This window comes from Balaenoptera borealis (genome assembly GCF_965194805.1).
Source record: "Balaenoptera borealis genome assembly, chromosome: 5".
In the NCBI taxonomy this organism is placed as follows: domain Eukaryota; kingdom Metazoa; phylum Chordata; class Mammalia; order Artiodactyla; family Balaenopteridae; genus Balaenoptera; species Balaenoptera borealis.
This window is the reverse complement of record NC_138862.1, coordinates 35,116,088-35,143,285: the sequence shown is the minus strand read 5'-3', so window position 1 is coordinate 35,143,285 and position 27,198 is coordinate 35,116,088. Positions and strand designations below refer to the sequence as shown.

Sequence of the window (27,198 nt, the reverse complement as noted above, 5' to 3'; positions counted from 1 at the left end):
TGGGGGGGAAATTAAAAGGTCATTGTTGGACAACTTAAATTTGAAATGTCCATTTGACATATAAATGGAGATCTTGAGTAGCCAGTCAAATATCTGAACCTGCAATTTGGTGGAAAGGATAGGGCTGGCAAATTAAAATCAGAAGTCATCTGTTTATAGAAGGTATTTCAAGCTATGAGATTCAATTAGATTACTTGAAAAGTGAGGATGAGGAGAGATATGGTCTGACTGCTGATCTCTGAGTTACTCTCACATGAAGAGGTCAGGAAGAAGGATCTGTAGGTGAAATAGAAGGACAGGGAGGGAGGGCTCAACCATGTCAGCTGCATCTGTTGGGCTTAAGTTAGATGAGGATTGAGAAGTAGACATTGATTTGGCCTGATGGTCATTTATTTGGACTAAAAAGGGTTTTGTTGGAATGGTTGGGCTGAAATTCTCTTTTTGATGGGTTAAAAATGAATGCAAAGAGAGAAAGTGAAGGCAGCATGTGTAATGATAACTTTTATGAGGGGATATTCTTTAAAGGGGAGTAGAAAAGTGGGTTGGTAGCTAAAATAGAGAGTTGTAAGTCAGAAAGTTTCTTTTAAAGTAGGATATGTTTCAGCTGATAGGGTTGAACCAATAGAGAAGGGAAAATTGCTGAGTCAGTAGAGAATGGATAACTGTAGATACAAATCTTTGAGAAGAGAAGAGAAGGTAGGATTTGGGGTACAAATGGAGGGTTGGTCTTGGAAAAGTTCAGGGACAAGTTATCTGATATAATAAGGAGACATATATGAGTTTTAAGCAGAGAGGGTGGTAGATTTGATTGGGTGTTGATGATGTTCTGTAATTGCTTCTATTTTTTCATTTATTTTTAAAGTCAAGGCAGTCAACTGAAGGTGAGAAGTTAAGAGAGAGGTGTTGGAAATTCCAGATGAGAGGAGGTGTAGAATTGTCATCTGAGAGAGTGGGAGAGTTGTTTCATCGATAAGGAAATATGATGGGATTCCTGAGTGATTTTGTGGCCCCACCTGCCTGTGGACCAAGCAGAAAGCTGGATTTGACTAAGTTCTGCTAGGACTATGAGACTTCCCTTAAATTCCACTGGAAGCTGTTTTAAAGGCTGGAGAAGGGCAATCAATAAATGCTTGAATGACAATTTTTCTACCTCCATTTTCCTTGAATTTTCATATAGTTAACATTTCCAGAAAGTTGACAACAACAAAAAGAGTCAATTTAAAGAATCACAGTTTTCCAGGTCAAATCTGTTAAATAGTAAGTCACAGCAGGAGGTATAATTAATTATAAGCTAAGTAAGCTTGCATGACAATTGATTCAAATATACTCAACTCATCACCAAATATATTCTTCATAGTATTGCTGGAGTAAGCTTTCTCAAATGTAAATTTTGTGTGTGACTGACAAGGGTAAATCATTCAGTGGTAAACTATAGCCTATGACAGTTGTTTTCTAAACAGATGAATGCTAATGGCTCTGGTGACAATGGAGATCCAACGTCTATTGTAGAGTTACTCACACTTAAGGCTGCCTCATCCTTATAGAATATGTCATAGTTTGATACTTTCTTGATCATGTGAGATAGAAATATGAGAACCAAGGACATAAAACACGGTTTCACAAGTCAGTTATGCCATCTCAAATATGGTCCCAAATATTTCTCAGAAATTATCCTTACTGTTCCTAGTCCACTGACTGAAGGTGGGGTTCCCTGATTGCCTGAAAGGTCTTGAGCACAAAAAATGCCATTGTGCACTAGCTAGTTAGAATTGCAATTGGCAGTAGGCAGCACAAGGGTACTATCCAGTTTGCAGCTATCTCAGGGAAAGTATAGTGGTTGTAAAAATGTGTGCATGTGCACTTGCTTTTGGGATGGTGGGTGGGGTAGTCACAACAGTCACAACATACAAGCCTAACTCCTTGTATGTTTTCCCCAGGGCTGAAACTATGGGTCCATGAATACATTCAATTACAACTTTTTGATATACAAAAGGATCCAATTCTAAATTTTAAGAAACATACATATTAAAAGAGACGGCATTATTTTTAAAAAGTACTTGAAACAGGGATGTGGCTGCACTTCTCCTTCGCTGTATACCCTTAGCCAGTTTCTGGGAGAAAGCACACAGACTTTAAGAACAATAGGCAATAGTCATAGCGGGTTAATCCTTTCTCTGCCTTGAGGCACCAAGGTAGGGGTTGCCCAGCTGCCTCTAGCAATCCCGTGTGTGCTCTCCACTCAGCACTGAGGCATCTTCACTGAAGCTCTATGGGAACAAGAGTCATAATTTCAAAGTAATTGGTCTTAAGGATAACTTCCAAGTTCTTGGCAAACTAGGAGCTCAAGTATCTGATCACTTTCTGCTTCTCTAAATTCTACAATGTAGAGTTTCTCACACATACCAAATCTCTGTGTCTTTACCCATGCCATTCTTTCTCCTTTGGAATGCCTCCCCTCCTCTACTTTGCTTTATACACTATCTTATATTTCAAGACCAAATATCTATCTCCTCTTGTAGGAAACCTTCATAAAAACTCTACCATCTCCATCCTTGTCCCTGCTGCTTTAAATGTCTTCTTGCCTGTCTCATTCCAATAGTTTTAAGCTGGACTTCCCCTTCTTACTTAAATACTGCATTTAAATAGGTCTAATAATGTATGTATGTGTATATATGTGTGTGTATGTATATATATATATATTACATTGAAAAAATCCCCCATGTTAGTCTTTCCTACTAGACAACATGTCATTTCAGTGACCTTTTGATTTTACTTCAACAGCATGTGTTTGCTCTCTAATTAATGCTTATTATCTATTAGAATTGTACCTAAAACAAAAATGTTTATCCTGAGAGAGTATTCTGTACATTTCATGAGATATTTTCATGCAAAATGTTCTGCCATTTCCTTTGGCGTTTGATGTTAAAAACTATTTCTATTTCAAAAATATTTTTAACTTCCCATGCTGCCACATAGTAAAGCCTTTTTAATTGATATGTTTTATATCATTCAGTTTTAATTTTATTTGTGCCCTAAGTAATTTGTTAAAGCAGTGTTTTTAGTAGGAAATCATGATCTATTTTCTAATATACCAACTGACATAAAATCCAGTTCTTCCTAAGTATAGAGATACTTCATTTTATAAATTTGTATATATCTTAATGGTGAGGACATTTTAATATTACGCTGTTTTACTTATTATGAAAAGGTTTTACTCTGAGACCTACTGAAAAAAAGCAAAAAGAAAAACTTTAAGTAGAAAATGATGTTTTGTTTCCTCATACTAAAATGCATTTTAAAATGTCAAAATAAGCATTCAAAGCTAAAATTAAATCTCTTGGTCATATTTTTGAGAAGTGATGACTTTTTCTATTTTAATTAACTCCCTAAAGAATTTTTAAATGTGAATGTCTCTAACCTAGAGGATAATTTTCAAACAATTATATATATAATTATTAGCTTTATAATTTTTCTCCATTCCTCACAAAGTCACAATTTTATCAAATACTTATCTTACCCACCCCCATGAAATGTGTTGTGCTAAATAACTTATAAGTTCCAATCTGCCATCCCATTATCTATCATGGCATGTAATTAACTGCTATGATTATTTTGATTTATAAATAATTTTATATAAATATAAAAATACAGAAATATGCACTTAAATACAGAAATAAGCAATCTGTCAATTTTAATTAGCATAATTTGTAACTGTACATTTAATGTATGTCACATATAGGTTTCTCTTTATTCTGATTTTAGTATGGGCAAATATAGGAGAAGACCATAAAACCACTGTGGTCTTTGTAAATTTATATGGAAAAATGATAGACTTTTAAAATATGAATGTATGTATAGATATATTTGCACAATAAACTTGAGTCAAATTTATATACTTATGGATAACGTGAAGGACATATTTTCTATAGAATCAATTTTACAGGTCTAGTTCAGCCATGCTGCTGAACATCTGCATAATATGGTTATTTCTGCTTCTTTTTATAAGGCAGAGACCAATGCGTAAATTAGGATTATTAATGATTTTACTACTTGTGATCTCCTTTGAAAACTAAATGGATGAAAATTATATTTTCCTTTCAATTTATGACAAAATGATAAATAAAATTATTTTCTGTATATTCTCATTATTTTGACATAATTTAAAGTGTAATCTTTTCAAAAGTATCTCATATACAAGTTCAGAGATTTCCAAGAGTACACTAGTTAAGGTGTTTCTGGGTGTGTAGAAGTTTTTCAGCCCTCAAAAATGCCCGATGAGTCCATTTATTTAAAGGTAAAAATCATTAATAGAACACCAGTATCTCTGGGTCTAGTCATAGCTTTTCAACTAACTATAGAAGTCAGTAGTTCTACTTTCTCAAGGACAGTTGTAAAGTGTAGTGTGGCCTAAACTCATCCCTAAGGTCTTTATAGAAAAGAAAGTTCAGTGTAGGATATGCATCATCAATGATGTTTCTGAGCTGGGGAAGAGAAGTGAAGCAAAAATGCCCAGGTGAAGTGGTGTGGGAATAAACAAGTATTGATTGAGAATGTCAAAGGCAAAAGAAACTTCTCACTGCTCTTCAAAGTTGATTCTTCCTTGTTATTGTGATGGTTAATTTTTTGTGTCAGCTTGACTGGGCTAAGGGATGCCAAATAGCTGGTAAAAATTTATTTCTGGGTGTGTCTGTGGATGTGTTTCCGGAAGAGATTTAGCATTTGATTCAGTGACTGAATAAAGAGACCACCCTCACCAATGTGGCCAGGCACCATCCAGTTTGTTGACCCCGATGGAACAAAAAGGTGAAGGACTGGTGAATTTTCTCTTTCTCTCTCTCCCTTCTTGAGCTGGGAAGTTCATCTTTTTCTGTCTTTGAACATTGGAGCTTCTGGTTCTTGGCCCTTCCAACTCTGAGGCTTATACCAGTGGCACCCTGGTTCTTAGGCCTTAGGCCTCCTACTGGGAGTTACGTCATCAGCTACCCTTGAACTGAATTATATCCCCAGCTTTCCTGATTCTGCAGCAGGCAGAAGGCTAGATTGTGGGACTTCTCTGCCTCTATAACTGTTTGAACTGATTTCTATAAGAAGTCGCCTCATATATATATACATCCTGTTTGCTCTGTTTCGTTGGAGAACCCTAATACAGTCATGTCTAAAAATTACCATGATAAATGAGCCTCCTCAATGGTATCAGTTGGAATCATGAAGTTGGAAGGGTCTTAGTAGTCCATCCTCTCTCTAAGAGTAAGGATCACTTCTATGCACTATTTTTCTTGGTGTATAATTTTCTGCAGTCCTTTTGGAAAACAGTTTGTCAGCACTTATGTTAAAAAATGCTATAGCATGATCATTGAGTTATTTCACTTAAGGTACTTTATTCTAAGGCTATAAGCCTACTATATATTAAAAAGAAAATACTATGTGCTTAAAGATATTTATTGAAAGTTATTAACTAGAAACCAGCAAAAATATCCTTCAGGAATGACAGGTAAATTAAGACATTCTCAAATGAAAGAAAACGAAGAGAATTTGTGACCAGCAGACCTATCCTCAAAGAATAGCTAAGGGAAATCCCCTAAACTGAAGGGAGATTATAAAAAGAAGGAACACTGGAATATCAGTGAGGAAGAAGAAAAAATGGAAAAAATGTGTGGTTAAATACAATAAAGTGTTCTTTTATTTAGTTTTTAAGATATGTCACTCTGCAGACATCAAAATGATAATATAGGAATACTAGGAACAATTTTACATACATAAATTTGCTAACTTAAATGATATGGATCTATTCGTAAAAACCACTACCACAACTCACCCCATATGAAGTATATAATTTGAGTATTCTATAACTATTGAAGACATTTGGTTTGTAACTTTCAAATAATAAATCTATAGGTACAGATGTTTTCTTTCTCTCTCTCTTTTTCTTTCTTTCCTCTCCCCTTCCTTCTTTCCTTTCTTCTCTTTCCTTCCTTCTCTTTCTTTCCTTCCTTCCTTTCTTTCTTTCTCTCTCTTTCTTTCTTTCTTTCTCAGTAGATAAAAGCAGTCAATATTTATTTGTCTTAATTAGGGAAAAATTTCCAAAACACTTGGACAGTGATGACCCCATGGTGCTTTATTGTGGCTCCATCTCATATCTCCCAACTTTTAGATCAGGATGTCTTGAAATAATGTTTCCATTTGACCTACCATGATCTAACATGTAGATGATCTTTTTCTATGCTTTGATGTTTTGGATTCTTCTAAAACCGATTCTAAGTATCTATTGACTACACTGGTTTAATAGTGATACAAAGTTTTTATTTATTTTTTTTTCAGGTACAGATGTTTTCAATTGGTAATCCTGTGAAACATTTAAATACTTCACACTAACTTTATACAATCTTTTCCAGAAAATGGAAAAAGAAGGAATACTTCATAGTACATTTTATGAAGCCAGTATTGCCCTGATACCAGAAGCAGATAGAGACATTAATAAAAGGAAAACCACAGACCAATATTCCTCTTGAATATAGACAGAAAGATTCTTAACAAAATATTAGCAAATGCAATGTAGTGACACATAAAAACAATTGTACACCATAACCAAGTAGGATTTATTCCAGAGATGTGAAGCTTGTTAAATATTTAAAATCAACTAATATAATCCATATTAACAGGCTAAAGAAGAAAAAAAGCATTAAATTCATTGATGCAGAAAAAGTATTTTACAGAATTCAATACCCATTTATAATTAAATAGTTCAGAATAATAGCCATAGAGAACTTCTTGAACTTGACTAACAGCATCTACTAAAAACCTACATCTAATAATATACTTAATGGCCAGAAACTAAATGCTTTCCCCCTAAGTTTGAGAACGAGGCAAATGTGTGTGCTCTCACCATTCCTATTTAACATAGTGTTGAAAGTTCTAGCTAATGAAATAAAGCAAAAAAAGGGAAAGAGAAGACATAAGACTGGAATAGAAGAAATAAAATTGTCCCTATTTATGGGTAATATGATGATCTATGTAGAAAATTCCAAGGAATCCAAACAATCAAAAAACAAGATCTAAGAAGTAAGTTTAGCAAGGTTGCAAGATGCAAGAAACATATACAAAAATCAATTATATTTCTATGTACTAGCAATGAACGTGGGACCATAAAAATTTTTTTTAAAATATGATGTCATTTTTAATTGTGCCCCCTTCCTCCCTCCCTACCTTCCTCCCTTCCTCTCTCCCTTCTTCCCTCCCTTTTTTCTCTCTCAAAAGAAATATTTATTTATAAATATAATAAAATTTAAACAGGACTGTATGCTGACAACTATGAAACACCAGTGAAAGAGGTGAAAAGATCTAAATAAATGAAGGTGCATACTGTGCTCACAGATTAGAAGACTCAACATAGTGAAGATGTCATTTCTCCCAAATAAAAAGCAGTTTAAGACAATTCCTATTAAAATTCCAGCAAGTTTTTTTTTAAGACATAGAGAAGATTGTTCTAAAATTATATGGAAAGGCAAAACAATTGTTTTAAATAGCTAAAACAATCTTGTAAAAGAGAAAGTGGTAGGAATCAGATTTCCTGATTTTAAGACATTATATAGCTGCATTAATCAAGACTATGTTGTATCAGTGTAGGGATAGATACAAATTGATGTAACAGAGTAGAGAACCTAGAAATAGGCCTACACAAATATGCCCAACTAATTTTTGACAAAGGTAGAAAAACATTTCAAAGGAGGAAGGATTTCCTTTTCAATTCATGATGTTGGAGCAGTTGGACATCCATGGGCTAAAAATTAACCTCAAACTAAATTTTACACCTTATATAAAAGTTAAAATAGATAATGAACTAACATATAAAATGTAAAACTGGAAAACTTTTAGAAAAAATTTCAGAATGTAGGAGTAGTCAAAGAGTTCTTAAACTCAACACCAAAAGCACAATCAATACAAGGAAAAATTTACAAATTGAACTTTATTAAAATTATGATATAAAGCCTCTGTTAAGATGATGAAAAGAAAAGCTGCAGACTGGAGGAAAATGTTTGCAAACCACATATCCAACAAAGGTCTCAAGTTTAGAATACAGTTGATCCTTGAACAACACTGGTGTTAATCTGCATTTGACTTACAGTCTGCCCTCTGTATCTGAGGTTCCTTGGTATCTGCAGATTCAACCAAACACAGACCGTGTAGTACTGTAGTATTTATTATTGAAAAATACCTGTGTTCAAATTCAACTGTATATAAAGATGTCTCAAAACTCCTCATTAAAAAAAGGAAAAAAAGAAAGACAAAACAAAAACCCAGTTAGAAAATGGTCAGAAGACGTGAACAGTGTATATAGATGCCTAATAAACAGATGAAAGAAAATATATTCAACATTGTTAGTTGATAAAGAAATGCAAACTAAAACTACAAGGAATTATCACCACCCATCTGTTGAAGTGGCTTTAGCCATTTCATTTATTTTAATAAAATGCAGTGACTACACCAAATGCTGGTGAGGATTCAGGGAGACTGGATCATTCCTGGTGGCAATGTAAAATTTTACAGTCTGTGAATGTAAAGTGTTTCACTCTGTGAAACAGTGAGGTAGTTGTAAAACTACCATACAACCCAACAATCACACTCTGGGTTTTTATCCCCCCAAATTAAAACTTTTTCTCCCCACACACAAAGCCATCTGCATGAATGTTCGTAGCAGCTTTATTCATAACTAATACCTGGAAGCAAGCCAGGTATGCTTCAATAGATGAATGGTTAAACAAATTGTGATACACCCATACCATGGAATACTACTTAGCAATAAAAAGTAATACTATTGATCCACAAAACAACTTGGATTAATTTTCAGAGGATTATGCTGACAGGAAAAAGCCTGTCTCAAAAGAGGACATACATATGATTCAACTACTTTTATGTATCATTCTTGTAGTGACAAAATAAAGAAACAGAAAAATTAGTGGTAACCAGGGGTTAAGGATAGTGGTGGGAAGGCAGGAGGAAAGTGGATGTGATTATAAAAGGGTATCAGGAGAGCTCCCTGTGATGTCATTGTGTATCTTGACTGTATCAATGCCAGTACCTTGGCTGGGATATTGTTCCATAGCTTTTCAAATGTTACCATTTGAGTAAACAGGTAAAGTCTACACAGGATCTGTCTGTATTATTTCATGTAACTGCGTGGTAATCTATATTTATCTCAAAATCAAAAGTTTTAATTAAAATTTTTTAAAATCCTCTTTATATCAGAAACAAAGTGGCTCGAAAAAATCATATGAAAATGTTAATAGTCATTTAACTATTACCGCTCATGGGCATTTGAAAGTAAGCTTCATTTTCAAAAGCATATTGACGTAGGTAATAACTTCTCAAATAGATTTTTTTAAGTTTAGAGTTAGTCAAATCAGGACATCTGCTGCTCATGCAGTCTTAGAACATCAATGCCAATTAAAATCACTGTGGCTCAGAGCTGATACTCCACTTTAGAGTTCAGAATTCCACCCCCTACTTTAGATTGAGCTATAGGGGCCACACTCACGATAAACTCATATTAACAACAACAACAAAAAAAATTGATCTAATAATGTTAGATGGAGTATATGCCTTAAAAGTTAGTTGGAATCCTTGTGTTCAGTCAACAAGTCACCTTTGTTTTGTTCCAAATAGTTTTTGAATTCAAATAAGTAATTTTAAGGATTTTTAAATGAGCATAGAGTTAACACTATAAACATTACATGGTCTTAGACAATATGTAATCTTGGTAAAGTAAATGTCTTATGGACCATTCCTGCCTGACTGGTGTTACTACCCCTGTAATAAGTGGAAAGCTTGAGTTTACCAACTAGTGTTTCTTTCTTCCCATTAGTGCTGGATTAGTACTGATGAATGCATTTTATTAAGCTTTGTAATAATGTTTGTTTTTTACTAAGCCCAATGCAGATCACTGTTCTTTTCTTGAGATTTTTCTCAGATTTCTTCAGTACATCCTGGTTTTGACAATTCAAACTTGTCACCTTGATTGTACTCCCTAACTCGTCATCAAAGAAGCATTTATAAACTATGTGTTAGTTACATTTATTTCTGCTATTAGCTAATGTTACTTGTATGGTGGTATTTATTTTTCTCTGAGATGCTCTTTTTATCAATCTGGGGTCTCTCTCATTGTAGACAATTCTCTTACTAGAAAATTCATAGACTCAAGTGTTTGAAGTGACCTCAGTAACATAGTTTAATCTTTAATCTTTGTTTCAACATCCCTGATTCTGCTTGCCCTTAGATATCTTCAGTAGTGTGAAACCCATCTCATGAGGTAGCCCGTTCCATATTTGGACAGGTTTCCCCATTAGAAAATTCTTTGTTACATTAAGTTAAAAATCTGTCTATCAATTTGTAACCCATGGACACTCAGAAGACAGATCCAATCACTTTTCTACATAGTGTGCCTTTGAGTATTATAACCTGGGGCTCTTTCTATTTCCAGAGTGTGTATTTCCATTTTCTCCCCAATTATTTTTCCTATTGCATTATGTGGTTTTGAATTCTTATTTATTAGCAAACTTGAATTTGTCTATATCCATCTTATATTTGGAATTCTGAATGTAATATACCGATGGGTTCTGACTATATCATATTATATTTTAGTCAGAAATTTCTTAGCCGTTGCCCAGTATAGACATGCATTGTATCTTTGTTGTTTTCTATTTATTTTATACCTCAAAAGTACAATTGTGTCAAAAAACTTCTAGCGTAGTAAGGTTTGGTTCTGTTCTGTCTTCTAGACTTGTAAATAATGTGTATATAAGGTAACGGGGAAAAAAAATCACTCACTCTTTCAGTGATATATTTTTTCCCTTTTTTTTGTTTGTTTTACCTCATTTGCTCTCCCTCAAGTGTATTGTGAAGATTACTATTTTTTTAAGCCTCAATATATGTCTAGTCAAAAATCTTACAATCTATCATTTAAATTTAAATTGGATTCCGAAAGTCACTAGATTAAATCTCCTGCTATACTTAGTGAATGAAAATATATGTTAAAGGAGGGAAAGCAGACCATTTTTATGTTTCTAACAGGCTAAATTGGGAACTTGTCAGGGCTCACAATCCAGTTCTTCAGAAGTCTAAAACTGAACTTGAAAGCACCCTGGTCACCTCTGACCCACTGTGGAACACAGTGGTCACAATTGAAGAGGAAGGTGGTGCGTTTCTTTTCAAGAAGTGCCACCTGCAATCACAGGTGTTATCAACAAGCCTTGGAGCTTCGAAGAGCTATTGTATTTTCCTTCAGCCAGCCATTGTGATGACAGTGCTTCAGAGGTTACTGGGCCACTTTTAAACTTTTCTATCTTAAAAGCCACAGTAGAAATATATAGGCCACCCCGATTAATCAAAATTATATTTTCTGTCTTGCTGTAATATGATCATAAACCTTCAAAGAGGCCTTTCCTTATGAAGTGTTTATGAGTTACGAGAAACAAATGTAGGCCTTTGATCTGTAAACATGACAAATATTCACAAAAATGCAATTGTCTTCAACTAGATATTCCCCTCTTTCGTCTTTAAAAGAGACGCACTTTTCATAAAATCAACTATTGCCAAAGACTAACAAGTATCTATGAAACAAAGGAGCTTTGAAATTATTCTTTGATTAGCTTGCTGTATCAAAGGTCAAGGAATTGTATCCTTGAATGGTGGTGGAGAGCTGTGGAAGCATCATGAACAGGCTTGCTCTCGCTGGCTTAGTACTGCTGTTGCTGTAGTGAAGAGAAGGCCATTTTGAACCAGTGGGTCAGACATATAACATGGGGTGTCATAACAGTTGGAAAAAATCAGCAAATTATGATACGAAGAATTTATACTTCAGAGCAATACTCATTTTTGTGTATAGCCATTATTTTTCTGGACCTTTCTACTTGTTTATGTGCCTATTTCATTCTCTGCTCACATTTACATCTTTATTAAATTTTTATACCCTTTTGTCTTCATTTACTCCTCATGTAACTGGCTGTGAATGAATCTGAATCACATCTTTATGTTAGTGACAAGTCAGAATGCCAAATTTGAGCTATTTGTGGCTCTGCTGTGAGCAATTTACATATTTACAGTCTCTAACATCTGTTTTAAAATATTCTAATATTATAATTCTTTCCAAAGTCGGTTTGACCATTAGCAATCAACAAGAGCAACAATGAAATACATTGTGATGGTAATTGATAAATTAAAAGAAACCACCTGTGAGCAAGAGGGCTGTAGAAAAAGGCAAGTTAAGATGGCTAGTGAAGTGGCACGTTGCTGCAAGCTCCATGAACGTCCTGTGATACATCCAAAATTTTATAAACTTCGCTAATATACCAATACTACAGATGATAACAAGAGAAAGCAAAAAACAAAAACAAAACAAAAAAGGAGGGAACAAAAATTAGAAAATAATTTGGGCGGCAGGGAAACATATAGGCTATAATCATCCATACAGTTGCTGTGTCTGTGGATAAAATCTGACTTTAAAGTTTTTTTGGCTTTGAGAGATGTTTTGGATGGGGGGAAAGTCAGACAGATCTGTACCAGTGTCCCAATCCTTCACTTATCTGTTCAGGTGATTTTGGAAGAATCACGTAAAATCTCTTGTTTCAGTTTCCTCATCTGTAATTAGAGGATGATGACCCTTAGTGTAAGTGTAAAGAAAAAATTAAACATGACTATATGGATAAAGCATTTGACCCATTATCTATTCTCAGTAAAGGATAGTTTTCTGTTCTTTCTTTATCTCCCCAGATTGCAAACTGCCAGCAGCCAAAGGGGAGAGGGAATCATCCTCAGGAGTTAGCAGATACATTGTGACTCTGACAGTTTTCTCGTGTTGCTCATTGTTTGGGGGTCATTGAGTATTGTAGTTGGAACTGTTCACAATGACAGTTCTACATGCCAATGAAAAAGCAAATGTCACAAACCTATTCAGTGGCCTTCAGTGCAGGTTGAAAAAGGTATTGAAAATGTAGTTTGGGAGGGATTTTCTGAAAGGGAGAAGATGGTATAGCCCAAATAAGCAGCTTTTTCCTAAATGCCTGATTTAATCAAAGAGTAACATGTAGAATTTATATTTGTTAAATAAAAATCTCTCTCAAGAACAATTTTCAGCAGAAGAAGCACAGTGGATTTAACTAGATAGTGCCTCTCCTTACTTTCCTTTCATACTGTGCAAAGGTTTTTTTGTTTTGTTTTGTTTTGGGGTTTTTTGTTTGTTTGTTTGTTTGTTTTTAATGTGGTATATCCCATAATCTTTGTATAATGAAGGAATAGACCATAGACTGGTGCTTGATTGTATCGGACCTTGTAACCAGGACTATAGAGTGGATTTTATCCCAGGTGAGATGGGACTTATTTAATAGGGCCAGGTCACTCTGACTGGGAAGGATTTTGACCTGAAAGTGGGTCATTAATCTCAACCTGACGGCACACTGTACATTTGCAAAGTGCCTGGGCATTGATAACTATATATATAAAACTCTGGGTGGGTGACTTTGACAATTCATCCTATGTCTTTATATAAGAAAAAGAATCCTGAAACCATGGAAATTTAAGATAATTTTGGGGCCTTTTAAAAAAGTTAATTTTGTAAGCGTAGGCTAAATTCTCCTCAAAATTTTCACCAGATATCTGATAATCTGAGGAGCCTAAGCTTTTATTTCCCAGGACCTGCATCCATTGCAGATGTGAAGTTTCTTCTAATCTATTGTTTTATCTTTTACAAATTTGTCAGTTTGCCTTTTACTTCAGAATATATTTGTGTTTATTTTACTACAGTTAGCTCTTTAAGTTGCTGTCAAGGGGCAGATGGGCATAGTAGCAAGCTACTTTGATTCTGCAATAGGAAACCTGAGTTCAAATTCTGACTTCATCACTGGCCAGCTGTGTGGCCCTGTGAAAGTTACATATGGACACTGGTAAAATGTGAGTTTTAATTGCAGGGGTTAGCAAACTATGGCCTGAGAGCCAAATCTGGCTGCTATCTGTTTTTGTTAATAAAGTTTTATTGAACTACAGTCATGCTTACTCCTTTACAAATTGTCTGTGATCTCTTACAACCTACAACAGCAGAGCTGAATCATTGCGACATAGACCGTGTGTGGCCCACAGAGCATAAAATGTATATATTTGGCCCTTTACAAAAAATGTTCGCCAACCCCTATTGTAGTGCACACTTCTGAGGGTTATTGTGGGAATTCCATGGAATAATTCACACAAAGCTCTTTGTACAAGGTCCAGCATTTAATAAGCATTCAATATATATTTATAATTATTAGAATTTTTAGAAATTCATTTTGTTTACTTCACAGTAATCAGGTCAAATTGACTCTCATGAAGATGCACCACTGTTTATGTGTATTTCTGTATATGCTTGGGGGTAAAATTGCCTAAGTTTGAGCAGTCTGTTTTTGAGTAGTCATATTTTGGTGATGCTTGCCCATTTCTGCATTAATAACAGTCCTGGATATTGGAGGTTTTATTTTGCCCACTAATCTGTCCTTGATATGAATATTATAAATTATACATATGTAAAAGTTCTTGGCTATATTACAGCAATATGGGTAGATTGTTAAATTAATCATTGCAGAACCCTTTGAAAATCTAGGCAGCAATGTGCAAATGCAAAATTTATAACTGGAGCAAACAAAAAGAAGCTGATGATTCCTTAAGGATACTGATGTTTTTATGGTTTCTTTCTTTTATTGTCGTCACCAGAGATTTATATAACATTTGGGGAAATTTTCAATATTTAATCATAAGCATTTTTATTCCAATGTAGGCTATACATGCAGGCCAATCTGAATTTGTTCTAACTAGAGGCTGGATATATTATTATTTTTTTTAATTGGGGTATATGTTCAGATGAATGCCCATGTGTGTTAAAACTTAAAATAAACAAATTCATGCATTAATAAGGAAATATGATTAGTGAAGAGTTTAATGATTTTACTTTTCATAGTGGTAAACATGTTGTAAAAGGCCCCTAAACAAAGATTGTAAACTGTGGGGAAAAAGGAAGAGGATAATCTTATTTGAGCGTCCCAAATAAATAATTTCTTATTTAGTTTTCTTCGTGAAAATATCTTCCTAAATGCCTGCATCATACTAATTACGTAGCCACTTTTGTAGGTATCTGAAGTACCTACAAAAGTATATTTAAGTTACATTTATGCCAGTGTAGTCAAGAGTTTTGTTCTTAATTTCCATTTCCTATTTCAGTGACTCTGAAAACACAGTTTCTTAAGTAATGTATACTAGGTTTTTTGTTTTTTTTTTTAACTGCTTCTGAGTTAATGTTGGATTTTATTTGAGTTTCTTAGCTTTCTATGTACCTTATTAATTCAGTTCAGGTCAATTTGTTTAAAATTAATTTTAAAAAAGGTATAGGACATGATTCCTACCACATAGACATTTATTGTTGTGTTGGGAAGACTGGTTACATGAACCAGTTTATCTCCTATTTTCTTTTACACTAATTAAGGAATTGTCAGGAAGATTCTGTGAAGCTTATTCTGAGACTTGAGTAACAGGTAGAGTTTGGATAGGAGAGGAATGGGTAATAGTTCTTATATTTGTTTTTTTCTTGGGGGGGGAGGTTGAATGGTTGTGTTTTTTAGTATGTGTGTTTATTTTCCCCTATCATCTAGAATTCTATTATTGCCTAAAACACATTATTTGATGTAATAAACCTTTAGGTCTGGATTATGTTAGCATATAGTGGAATGATTCAAATTATTTACTCTGTATCCTGAAGCTCAGAAAACTTTTGATCTTGAATTAATCTTTCACTTTAATAAAAGGTTTATTAAATCCTAAATTAGAAGGAGAACAGATAATCTAGTAACTTCTTGTCAAAAATTATCACTCTGAGGTTCAGAGAGGTTATGTGCTTATACTGATTTTTGCAAAATCAGATGGAATAGTTTTCTTGACTCCTAACTCAGTGCTATTTGTGTGTATGTGTGTGTTACAAATGCTTCCTTGATGTTCATTAAGTGAAGTCTGACATAATTTTCTCGTAAAATGCATCAAACCAAGGCACTTGCTTTCTTTATTTTTTTTCAAAATTAGTAAATATATTTATTTATTTAATGATTTCAAGCAATAGCTAATTTTTTGATAGGCTTTCACTTTTGCCTTATCAATGACAATTTAAAAGGAAGAGAGGCTGACGAGAGAAAAGGAAGAGAGAAAAAGAGGTTAGAAAAGAAAAAGGAAGGGAAAGAGAAGAAGAGATCATATGGAGAGCTAGTTTAGGGATTAAGGAGACGCAGAGAGCAAGGGAAAGAAGGAATGGCTTCTTAAGACTGATAGAAAGAGCAGAGTCTCAGCTGAAGGGGGCAATAGTTGGGACAGGATTCAAGAAAAGCGTGAGCCTTAATTGGGAAAGAGGCTATAACATGAAGTGGGAATTTTCCAGAGATGTATCTTGCTAGAAAGAAAATTATCCCACAGGTATTCTCTTTAAAGAGAAAAGTTCTGGCTACTTACCGTGCCTGAGCTCGGGCTGCGGCCACTTCCCCACCCCACTGCCACCCTCAGAGGTGCTGGATCTGCAGGTCTGTGGCTAGCGGTGGGCACACGTCTCTGTTCTGCAGGATGGGGTTTATTAAAGTTATCAAGAATAAGGCCTACCTCAAGAGATACCAAGTGAAATTTGGAAGAAGACGAGAGGTTAAAGCTGATGACTGTGCTCAGAAATGCATGGTAATCCAGGATAAAAATAAGTACAGGAAACCCAAATATAGGATGATAGTTCATGTAACCGAGAGAGATATCATTTGTCAGATTGCTTATTCCATATAGAAGGAGATATGATAGTTTGTGCAGCTTATGTTCATGAACTCTCATGGATACACTGCAGAAAGCACTGACGGTCAACCTGGTGCCTTCGCCTGCTGTTTGGATGCAGGGCTTGCCGGAACTACTACTTGAAATAAAGGTTTGGGGGCCCTGAAGGGAGCTGTGGATGGAGGCTTGTCTGTCCCTCACAGTACCAAAAGACTCTGGTTATGATTCAGAAAGCAAGGAATCCACTGCAGAAGTACACTGGAAGCACATCATGGGTCAGAACATTGCAGATTGTATGTGTTACATGATTTAAAAAGGTGAAGATGCTTCCAAGAAATAATTCTCTCAATACATAAAGACCAGTGTGACTCTAGACACGATGGAGGAGATTATAAGAAAGCTCATGCTGCTGTAGGAGAGAATCCAGTCTATGAGAAGAAGCCCAAGAAAGAAGGTTAAAAGAAGAAGTAGAACCATCTCAGAATGTCAAATGCCCAGAAGAAAGATGGAGTAGCTCAGAAGAAGGCAATCTTCCTCAGAGCTCAGGAATGAGCCGCTGGGAGCTGATAAACCAAACCACAATTTTCTATGAAGGTTTTTCAGATAAAGACAATAATAAACTTATTGACTAAGCTAAATAAATAAACAAACAAACAAATAAATAAAATAGAAAAATTCTGGAGAAATGCGATTCAAACATTTCAGAAATGAATAGCTGAGTATTATATGAGAGGTTCAACCACACAAAATTATCACATAAAAAATGTTCATCTCTTATTTTTTCATACTCTCACCTGTTTATTTGATGGCTAATTTAATAAATAGCTTTCCACAAAATCTGTTTGTGTTGACTGTATTAGAATTGATTTTTAAAGGAGGTCACATGTTAAAGATTACACTATAGAACTGATAGTATGTAATACAAAGGTATTCTTGCTATGCCTGTCAGAAATGGATTGACACTTTTTCTGAATTAAATTTATGGTTATTTCCAATAAGTTTGAGTGATATATTGTCCAATTTATCCTGTAGACCTCCACCTTTAATATCACTTTTTTTGAGGAGCCTAGCTTCATATTTTCCACACTAGATTAACAGATCCTTTCTCATTATAGTGTCATACTACCATACTTTTCTTTGTGTTATTAATCACTATTGTAATTAAATGCATTTGTGTTATTATTTGTAAAATGTCTGTCTCTCCCGTTAGTCTCTAAGCTCCATGAAACTGGGTGTTGTATGTTTTCTATTCATGACTATAACCCCAGCACCTAGCATTGAGCCTGGCACAAAGCAGGTACTCAAGAAATATTTGTTGAATGCACCAATAAGTAAACAGCACACTACTCCAGAAAAAATAAATGCAGAATCAAAAAATAAGGCTCAAGATGGTGGCCGTGGAAGTCGGAATCCTCTAAGGAATGTGTAACAACTCAACTACTGAATCAACTAGAAAAAAAAAAAAGGCTCATTTTGTTTTGATATTAGCCAAAGCGTGCTTATCTTTAAGAAGATTTATTTTCAATATGAAAAAAATTATAGGTATTATAACACATTGGCCTATTCCAATTTATATTTAATTTATATGTAAACAAATACATTTAAAATGTTTATTATCCAATAGGTGCTCCCCTTAATCAATCCTTACTATATATCAAACACTGCTAACCACATTATACACATTATCCTATTTAATCCTCTTTCAGGAGTGTGCTGAAATTATCTTCCATTTTACAGTTGAGAAAACTGAGGCTTAGAGAAGTTAAGTACCTTGCCCAAGTTCATACAACTGACATGACCACATGTTGAAGCTATGAGTATGTGGTTTTAAAAAATTATTGTACCAAGGAAATTGCCCAAAACAAAAACTAATTTATACATGGTCATGCTGAATGTAGCACTATCCAATTATACTTAAGGGTTGAGGTTTTGGACTCAAAAGGTTGAGTTCCACCTGTACTTATTAGCTGGGTGACCCTGAACATTTTAACTTTTTAAAATCTCAGATTCTCCAACCATGAAACACACTTGATATTACGGCCTTGTTAAGTGAGGCTATGTAGTATGTGAGTTCTAGAAGCCAGTAGACATTCAATGAATTTGAATTTCTTTTTCTTTTCTATATAACACCTATATTCTTCATTCTGTTCTATTATAGCCAGCCCGCTAAATGCTAATTCCCTTTGTATGTAAGAATGTGTACAAATAGACATTAAAGAACTATATCTTATTTAACAAGGTTAGTGCAAATTTGAAAACTGCTGAAGGAGTGATAGTTGAAATTTAAATATGATTAATGGCAGCTTCCCATACAGTTTTCCTCAATTTCCCACCCCCAGAACACACACACACACACACACAGCACACACAGGCATGCACATACCATTTTCTGAAGAACTAGGTGCTTCTTTTTTCCCTTGCCTTATCTCTATCCCTATGCACCTGGTATTCCCCAACTCATCTCCTCCCCAGAATGCTTATCCATTTTTGGTCTCAGAGTACATTGTTGCATTGCAACTTCCTTAGTATTCTAAATATCTATAACTTTATATAAACTGTAATAGTATTTTTCTTGAATATTGTTGTAAAATATTCATTATTTAGGGGTGATAGTCAAGGGAAATCCTCTTGTAGTCAATATAGTCTATAAAATCATAATTATTTTGGACTAGAAAAGAAAATTAATTCCCAGATGCTTTATACTTGTTTATCTACAGGTCTTTGTTCTCCTTCACTTGTATTTTTCTCATTTATTTTTGATGCTGTTTAGATGTATTTATCTTTAAGTTGCCTCAAGTCAGTCTTTTGAAGTGAAGCTGGTTAAATATAAGTAAATAAACATTATATATCTAATTACAAATTTTAATACAGTGATGGAAAATTATCAAGTTTATGAGTTATTTTCCTACAATAGAAATATTATAGTAGTTCACTTAAATATCAAGTTAATCTATTAGAAATAAATCAATCAGAAGAGAAAAATTGAAAAATGAGAAATATGTAAATAGTTAATGTTTCTAAACTTTTACCATTAAAATAAACTTTTAAAATCTGATTACCAATTATAGTTTAATATTTGCCAATAATGTATATCTATATATGTTTAAGTCACTGTCAGTTTTGATCTGGAGCAATAATTATTTTCATTCTATAGGTAAGGTTGAATTTTTAACCTTGTTTGAAAAAGATGGATGTGTATCTGTATACCTGTATGTAGGTATATGGAATTAGCTAACCTATAGTGATTTTTTCTGTAGAAGAGCAATGCCTTTTTCAGATGAGATATGTAATAATTTCACATAATACCTCCCCTTTGTTTCATTATAAGGATGATTTAGCTTGGCTTTCTGCTTTCTGGACCTGGAGATACTCAGCTTTTTGGGCCCTCTACTTTGAAAAAGATCTTTCTAAGTTTTGTCCAAATTTTTATAGTATATATGATAAGCTCTAATGCTTTGAAAAATCACTTTTGGTAACAATCTTTATGAGAAAGCAAAGAAATATAAACTGATTTAAAAATAAATAGTATGAAAATTTATTAATTTCTTAATCGTTCAGGGTAATTAATCATTATCAGAATGGGTTATTACTTATTTTAGATTTATCTCCTTTTTTGTATCAGACTGAAAAGATTTCACTTTTGCTTTCACTGCTGGTCCCTTACCACTCCGCTCCCCACCCCCATGCACACACATACACAGGGACAAACACACTCTCCTTGAAGTTTGCATTTTTCTCATCTTACCTGAGCAGGTAACCAAGCTTGTTAAGAATATAAATTTAGAGAAAAGAGAGACTTGAAAATTTCTCAAGTCGAGTTTTTTTTTTTTTTTTTTAGTAAAAGTATAATTGGAAACATTTAGCATATGAAAGTATAACATGCCATCCTTTCCTACTTATTTCCTAGAGAATACCTGATTAGACTTACCGATAATATAAATGGAGGTAATTTTAATTCAATATTTAATAAGCTAAGTACAATTTAGGCCTTAAGGGGAAGAAAATGTTTTATTGTAATAATGAATGTAGATAACCAGGGCACAGTGGATATAATATGATTAAACAGTGTATTAATTTAAATAAAATAAAGTTGTACAGGTTGAAATTAAAAAAAACATGATATTGAAAAGAAAACTTCAAAATCATATTTTATAATAAAAACCCATTTCTGAAATTTATATTATTACAGATTTTTAGTAGTTGAATTAATACTTTGTCTCATTAGAGTCGTGTGCTTCTTGCTACCTAATTTTGTTTGAAATTAATATATACAGTAGCCTCAATATAATTCTGTCTAAAGACCTAGATACATTTTGTTATAGATGATACTATTATGTTGTACGAGATATGAATAAGCACTTTTTGCACTTTTTGATGTTTAATCTTTTTCTCAATCAGTTCCAATTAACTGACAGTATAATTTCTGTTGACAAAATAAAAAGCAAAAATATAGCATTTTCCCTTTATTGACTAGTTATATTAAAATTATACTGATAGATGAGTTTTTTTTATTTTTAAAAATAGAGTACATAGTAAGATATTACCTGCTTTTCAGTATCTTCCTTTAAAAAAAAGTTATTTTCCTTTAAAAAGAGTATCTTCCTTTAAAAAAAATGTTATTTTGATTGTGATTCAAGACTCTATCCTTCTATTTGACATGCCATATTTTTCTATAAAAGAAAAAGTCTCAAAGTACTTTCTTTATTTAAGGTTAATCTGCTGCCTCAGTTGAAATACCCAGATCAAAACATGTAACTTTTGCTTTATGGTTTTATGATGTAGGTTTTAATAGCCATTCAGCTTCAAAGACTCTGTAATAGCTGAGAGGAATATATAATTTTTCTTCATATTTTGATATTTGGCCACTGCTTAAAAATGTCTCCTATTTATTTGTATGCAATATTAGTGGGGTTAGTAACATCCAGTGGACTAAGTGGCTGATTTTGAAAATTCTAGAAGTTATTCAGGACCACAAATAAGTACATTAGACAAATAGTTTTGAATTACAAAATGTAACTTCATCTAATAAGTGTGGTTACATCTGATTATACTTGCTTGCCAAGAAAATCTGACTATGTTTTATTTCATTATAAAGTTCATTGGCAGAATGTGAGACAAATCAACAGTTTTTGATTTTAGGGATATTTCCTAAAAACCTTAATACTGGAATTATCTGTGTGACAAAATTATCTTAATAAATCGTCATTACTTGATTACAGGTTGAATACTTCAGACATCCAAACCAATTAGACTGATTATTTTGATTGCCAGAAATCCTTAAATGTATATATTATTCATTGATGTATTCAGTTTGTATATCAGACACCTGTGATTTAAACATTTTTAGTGGTTTATGATTCACAGGAAAGTCAGCGCATTTCATTATCTTTTTCTGGATTTTAGGGATTTTGTTTTTGCTTCATAAAATATATGAATAAGCTAATCCATCGATCTTAGGCAGTATATATGACATAGTATTTGTTTCTAATTTATGTGTTAATTGGTTTAAGATAGAAAGCTAATAACTAAAATAGGTTACTTCTCAAATACATTCAAGCTGGCTCCTAAGTATATATTTGTTAGCATCAAATTCTTCCAGTTGTTTGGAAACTAGGCTACTTTGTGGTTTTTAAAGACAGACTTTAAAAGCCTTGTGTCAATGGAATAATCTTAAAATCAAAGCCCCACCTTGTCTGCTGTAACACACCAAAGTAAAACTGTACTCTTAAATTCTGCTTTATATTTTTATGGGACTCTAATCAAGTGGAAATATTAACTGTGTCATGGGCTGTCTGATGACATTCTGAAGGAGAAAAAGTAAATTGCCTTTTCTATTGTACCCTTTGCCAGACGTTTTCCTACTTTGACTCAAGGCAAACCATTCAATTGAGATGATTCAGTTCATTTATTACTACAGAGCACATTGAGTAATATTTGTAATTCAGTCATAATTTGGAATATATCCTAACTCTTCTTCTCAGCCCCTCAAAGAAGGAAAAATGCAATTTATGGGTGCTGAATTTGAAATTTACGATAGTAGGATTAGTAATAGACGTCTTTCAGAAATCTATATTTTCACTGGTATATATTCCTTAAGCTTGTTCTGGTGTTCTGTTTAAAAGGCAAAGCTTAGATTCAGTGAACGATTTCATTCATGTGTAAGCTTAATAATTGCATCGTACATGTGACTGCTGAAAAGTAGGGTGCAAAACAGAGTACCTCAGCTGGAGGTCCTTTAGATTTAGATTTTTAACATATATTTAAGATTTCACCAGCCCCCAGTAAAATTGCTGAGAACTGAGTCTCTCACGAGCTTCCCTGGTAGATGACACTTCACAAGTGTTGTGACAGTTTGTTGTCAGAGGAATTAAGTGTGACTCTATCAGGAGAGGGCGACTCTTGGAAGTTTACACCTAGACTCCTTTGAACTTTGCCCCATGCACCTTTTTCTTTGCCGATTTTGCTTTTATCCTTTTACTGTATGTAACAAATCATAGCCATGAGCATGACTATATGCTTAGTCCTATAGGTCTCCTAATGAATCACTAAATCTGGATGTTGTCTGGAGGACTCCCGGTACCGCTTTCCTCTTGTAATTTAACTTCAGTGACCTGGGATAAATATATTTATATAATAATTAAATACATTGTTAACATTAAGTTGGATGTTTACATAGTGTAAGAAAAAAAAAAAAGCTACATCTTTATTCCAGTGATACTGTAAACCCTCTAAAACCTGCTCTTTTTCAACTTTGAGTTCTGGATTGTGTCCATGCAATTACTCATGTGTACAGTCTGGTTATTTAGGGACTCAGACCTCAGTCTTCCTGGTTCTCTGTCTTGTTAGGTCTTGAAAGCCGCAATTTTTGTGATCTGAGTGCAAGCAACCTGTGTTTTAAATCAGTTTTATTAGGACACTGAGTTTATAGAGTGAATTTATCTGTCTGGATTTATCATGCTAAGATGATAAGAGAAAATTTGGACTACAGAAATATTGGGAACATAATTATGAGTCTGTCTTTCCCCCTATTTCCTGCACTGGTAGTTTATTTTTTCTTGAACAACAAAGGCTATTTATTTATAAAATGTTACCTTTCAATTTTTTTTACTAACTTTTTAAAATAATCTAGTTTTAGAAAATATGTATAACCAGAGAATTAATACTTTTAACTTTTGCTTTCTATTTTCTGCTACTAACTTGAAAATTTTAGATCTGATTTTTTTCCTGAATGTATTTCCCAAGATTTTGTTAAAAAACAAAATGTTCTAGAGTTTGTTTCTTTACTATTTTCATTCTAGATAGTTTACTCCCCTGTAAAATTTTGTGTCCAGTTGACCATTGAACAACTTGGGGTTTAGATGCACCTACCCCTGCTCAGTTGAAATCCACATCTGCTATCTCTGTCTCAAAAACAAAGTAATTGATAAATGACTCACTCAAGCTGAAACAGTTTGGATTAGAATCAGGACTCAAAATATAGTTCTTTTGATTCTACATATTGTGATCTCTAATTGAACACAAACTTTTCCCCACAGTTCGCTAATTTAAAGATCTATAAAATGAAAATCCAGATACTATATTTATCGAAAAATATCCACATATTAGTGGACCCACACTGTTCAAACCCATATTGTTCAAGGGTCAACTGAATCTCTTTTCTATCTCTACAGACTACACATCTATTTTATGTTTTATTAATGGTTTACATATTCATAAAATATAATAAATGGATTATTTTGAAAGCACTACAAATCTGATTTGTTTCTATCTGTTTAATCTTGTGGTGATTTTTTAAAAGAATTTTTATGTTGTTTAGACTTTGTTTCAGGTTAAGAGAATTTTAGAGGTCCATAGGATAGAATTTAGTATTTTTTTAGCCCATTTGAACTTTTTAATTAGATGCTCCATTTTCATTATTGTTTCTTTTCTGATTATCACAGGAAATTCTTTTTCTATTTACTCATACCAACAATCTGTCTGCTCACATAGTTACAGCCAAGTATGTTAAATGTAGTTTTATAACTCCTTTTGGTCAAGAAGAAGATAGATTAAATATTGTAATAACAGGAATCAGTAGGACATTTAGTAACTCCGCCCTTAATCAAGTATGTGATATTGGGCAGTACTTTTTAATTATTAGATTCACATCACCTCCTTTTCTGCTTTTTATTGAATTGCAATATCATTGGCTTTTTTTCTTCTTTTCTCTTACTTTATCTCTGTAGATATTAGGATGCAGTTTTCACATTTGAATGTGTTTACCTGTCTAACATAAATGTCTAATATTTATGTTAGAAATTGACAGCAAATGTCTACCAGCCCAAGCTGGTGACGTAAATGAGTCAATAGGGTTGGTATGAAAATGTGGCTTTGCAGGTACTAGGAGGAACCAGAAAGTACATGTTCCATCTTCAGAAATTCAAACTGAAAAATTGAAAGTACAGTTGTCCCTCAACATCTGCAGAAGATTGGTTCCAGGAGCCCCACCATATACCAAAATCCACAGATGCTCAAGTCCCTTACATAAAATGGCATAGTATAATGAATACTGTGGTCGCTCTGTATCCAAGGATGCTAATCCAAGAATATGGAAGGATGACTGTATATTTATTGAAAAAAAATATAAGTGGACCTGTGCAGTTCGAACCTGTGTTGTTCAAGGGTCTACTGCCTTCTGTAAGATAAATAAAACAGTAATACGTGTCAGATCAGGCCCAGGGACAGTCTGTGAACTCTGGTTTACATATTCATATCTTCATACATCTACCCAAGATATTTAGTTTTTAAACAAGTTTTGTTCCTACGCTGAGGTATTTTGGGCTAAAAATAACTTTCAGTTTGCCTTTCAGAAGTAAAATATACATTACCAATTAAATGGACAAATGAGAAAAGTATGACCTTTCCAAAATATTATTTAGAAAGGATTATTGGTATGCAAATTTATTCTTTCTGAAATATTCATATAGCAACCTTGTTAAAAAAAAAAGTATAGACATGCTTCCTTTAAATTTTGCAGTGAACCCAAAACTGCTCTAAAAAATAAAGTTTATTAATTTTAAAGAAACTTCAAAAAAGTATAGATATTAGAAATTGCTGTACAAAATAGAGCAATTTTGATCTATTCATTTCTTTTTGTTAAGCAGAATTTTTTCTCTTTAAACCCTAAATGAATATGCATTAATAGAAACATTGGTATATTCTACCTTCATCATGGCCTGGACCTAACAATCTAGAACCTCCTGGCTCCCTTTCATATCTACTGGATTGCTTGGATTTCTGGTTTTTTTTTCATTTCTTAACTTTGAGTAAGTTTTCGAAACTCAAAGTAAGTTATTTAAAGCAGTTAATTACCAACGATACTCATCTTGCCCCAAAGTCTTGATTTACAATTCTGGAGTTGATTGTGATTACTTAATCTCCACTTATGTCAGATTGCTCTTTAATATATAGAAGGTTAACAAAATTACATAAATTTCAAATGGGTTAAGGAATTGTGTACACTATTACTGCTTTGTCATTAAACTAAATGAGGTATTAAAGTCTTAAGACAGTAGTTATAATGAGATAGAGAACTCAACCATAACTGTATGACTAAAAAAAAAATACTAATTGATGATGCCCTCTTTTCAATTGTCCAAAATAGCCTTGTTTCATGTGGTGTTTTTAATTGAGTTATAACAGTGCTTTGTTTTCTTTCTGTTTTTATGGATATAGGACTCTAACTTGTAGAACTTTTTACTTTATTAAACATGTATATTCTAGTAATTAGGTCTCCTTCTTTTACCCTCACAAAACAAGTCTAGTAAGTATAATACTGCTTATCGTATGGTTGATTTTAAAAGTCTTTTTTTTTTCTTTTACTTTTTATTCTGAACTATATCTGTTTTAAACTGTAGAATAAGGAAATATTTTAAGCAAACACTGAAGGCTGAAAGCAGTTTTCTATTGATAATGAAATTATATTTTCTAAAAGGAGAAACTATGTAACTATGGTTATATTACATGAAAAATCTTGATGAAAATTCAGAGATAAGTGACAGACTTTGTGGGGTTTTTTTTAAGTAACCAGTACTGTATAGTAATCACTGTATGTTTGCATTGAACAAGACAGAGTCCCTGCACTTTGGACCAGACTGACACATTTTTTCCTTAGGTTTTTCTCAGATATTGAGTGATTTTGCAGCTAAAGAAATTTAACAAATTTTCCTTTTAGAATGAATTTCACCAAACAAATGAGGTAAATCTTAGTAGTTTTCTGTTGTTTATGTGATATATTTCTTTGAACATCATTCCTAAGAGAGAGATTTTGATTTTAATTATTACTCTTAGCAAAGGATGTATAAGAATTAAGGAAAATACTATATACATTATGCTTAAATATATATTTATCTA

General features: G+C 33.4%; 1 protein-coding gene and 1 pseudogene across 4 annotated transcripts in view; both read left to right on the top strand.

The window, feature by feature from the left end:
* The window catches only part of GBE1 (1,4-alpha-glucan branching enzyme 1), a 284,943-nt gene that overhangs the window by 153,434 nt on the left and 104,311 nt on the right, over nucleotides 1-27,198 (top strand). The gene's annotated exons all lie outside the window — the stretch shown is intronic.
* LOC309628907 (large ribosomal subunit protein uL18 pseudogene) overlaps nucleotides 1-27,198 on the top strand; it is a 42,062-nt pseudogene extending 14,864 nt beyond the window's left edge. The window contains exon 1 of the transcript in view: nucleotides 1-27,198. This exon is cut by the window's left edge and continues 14,864 nt beyond it. The product of the transcript in view is annotated as a large ribosomal subunit protein uL18 pseudogene (transcript).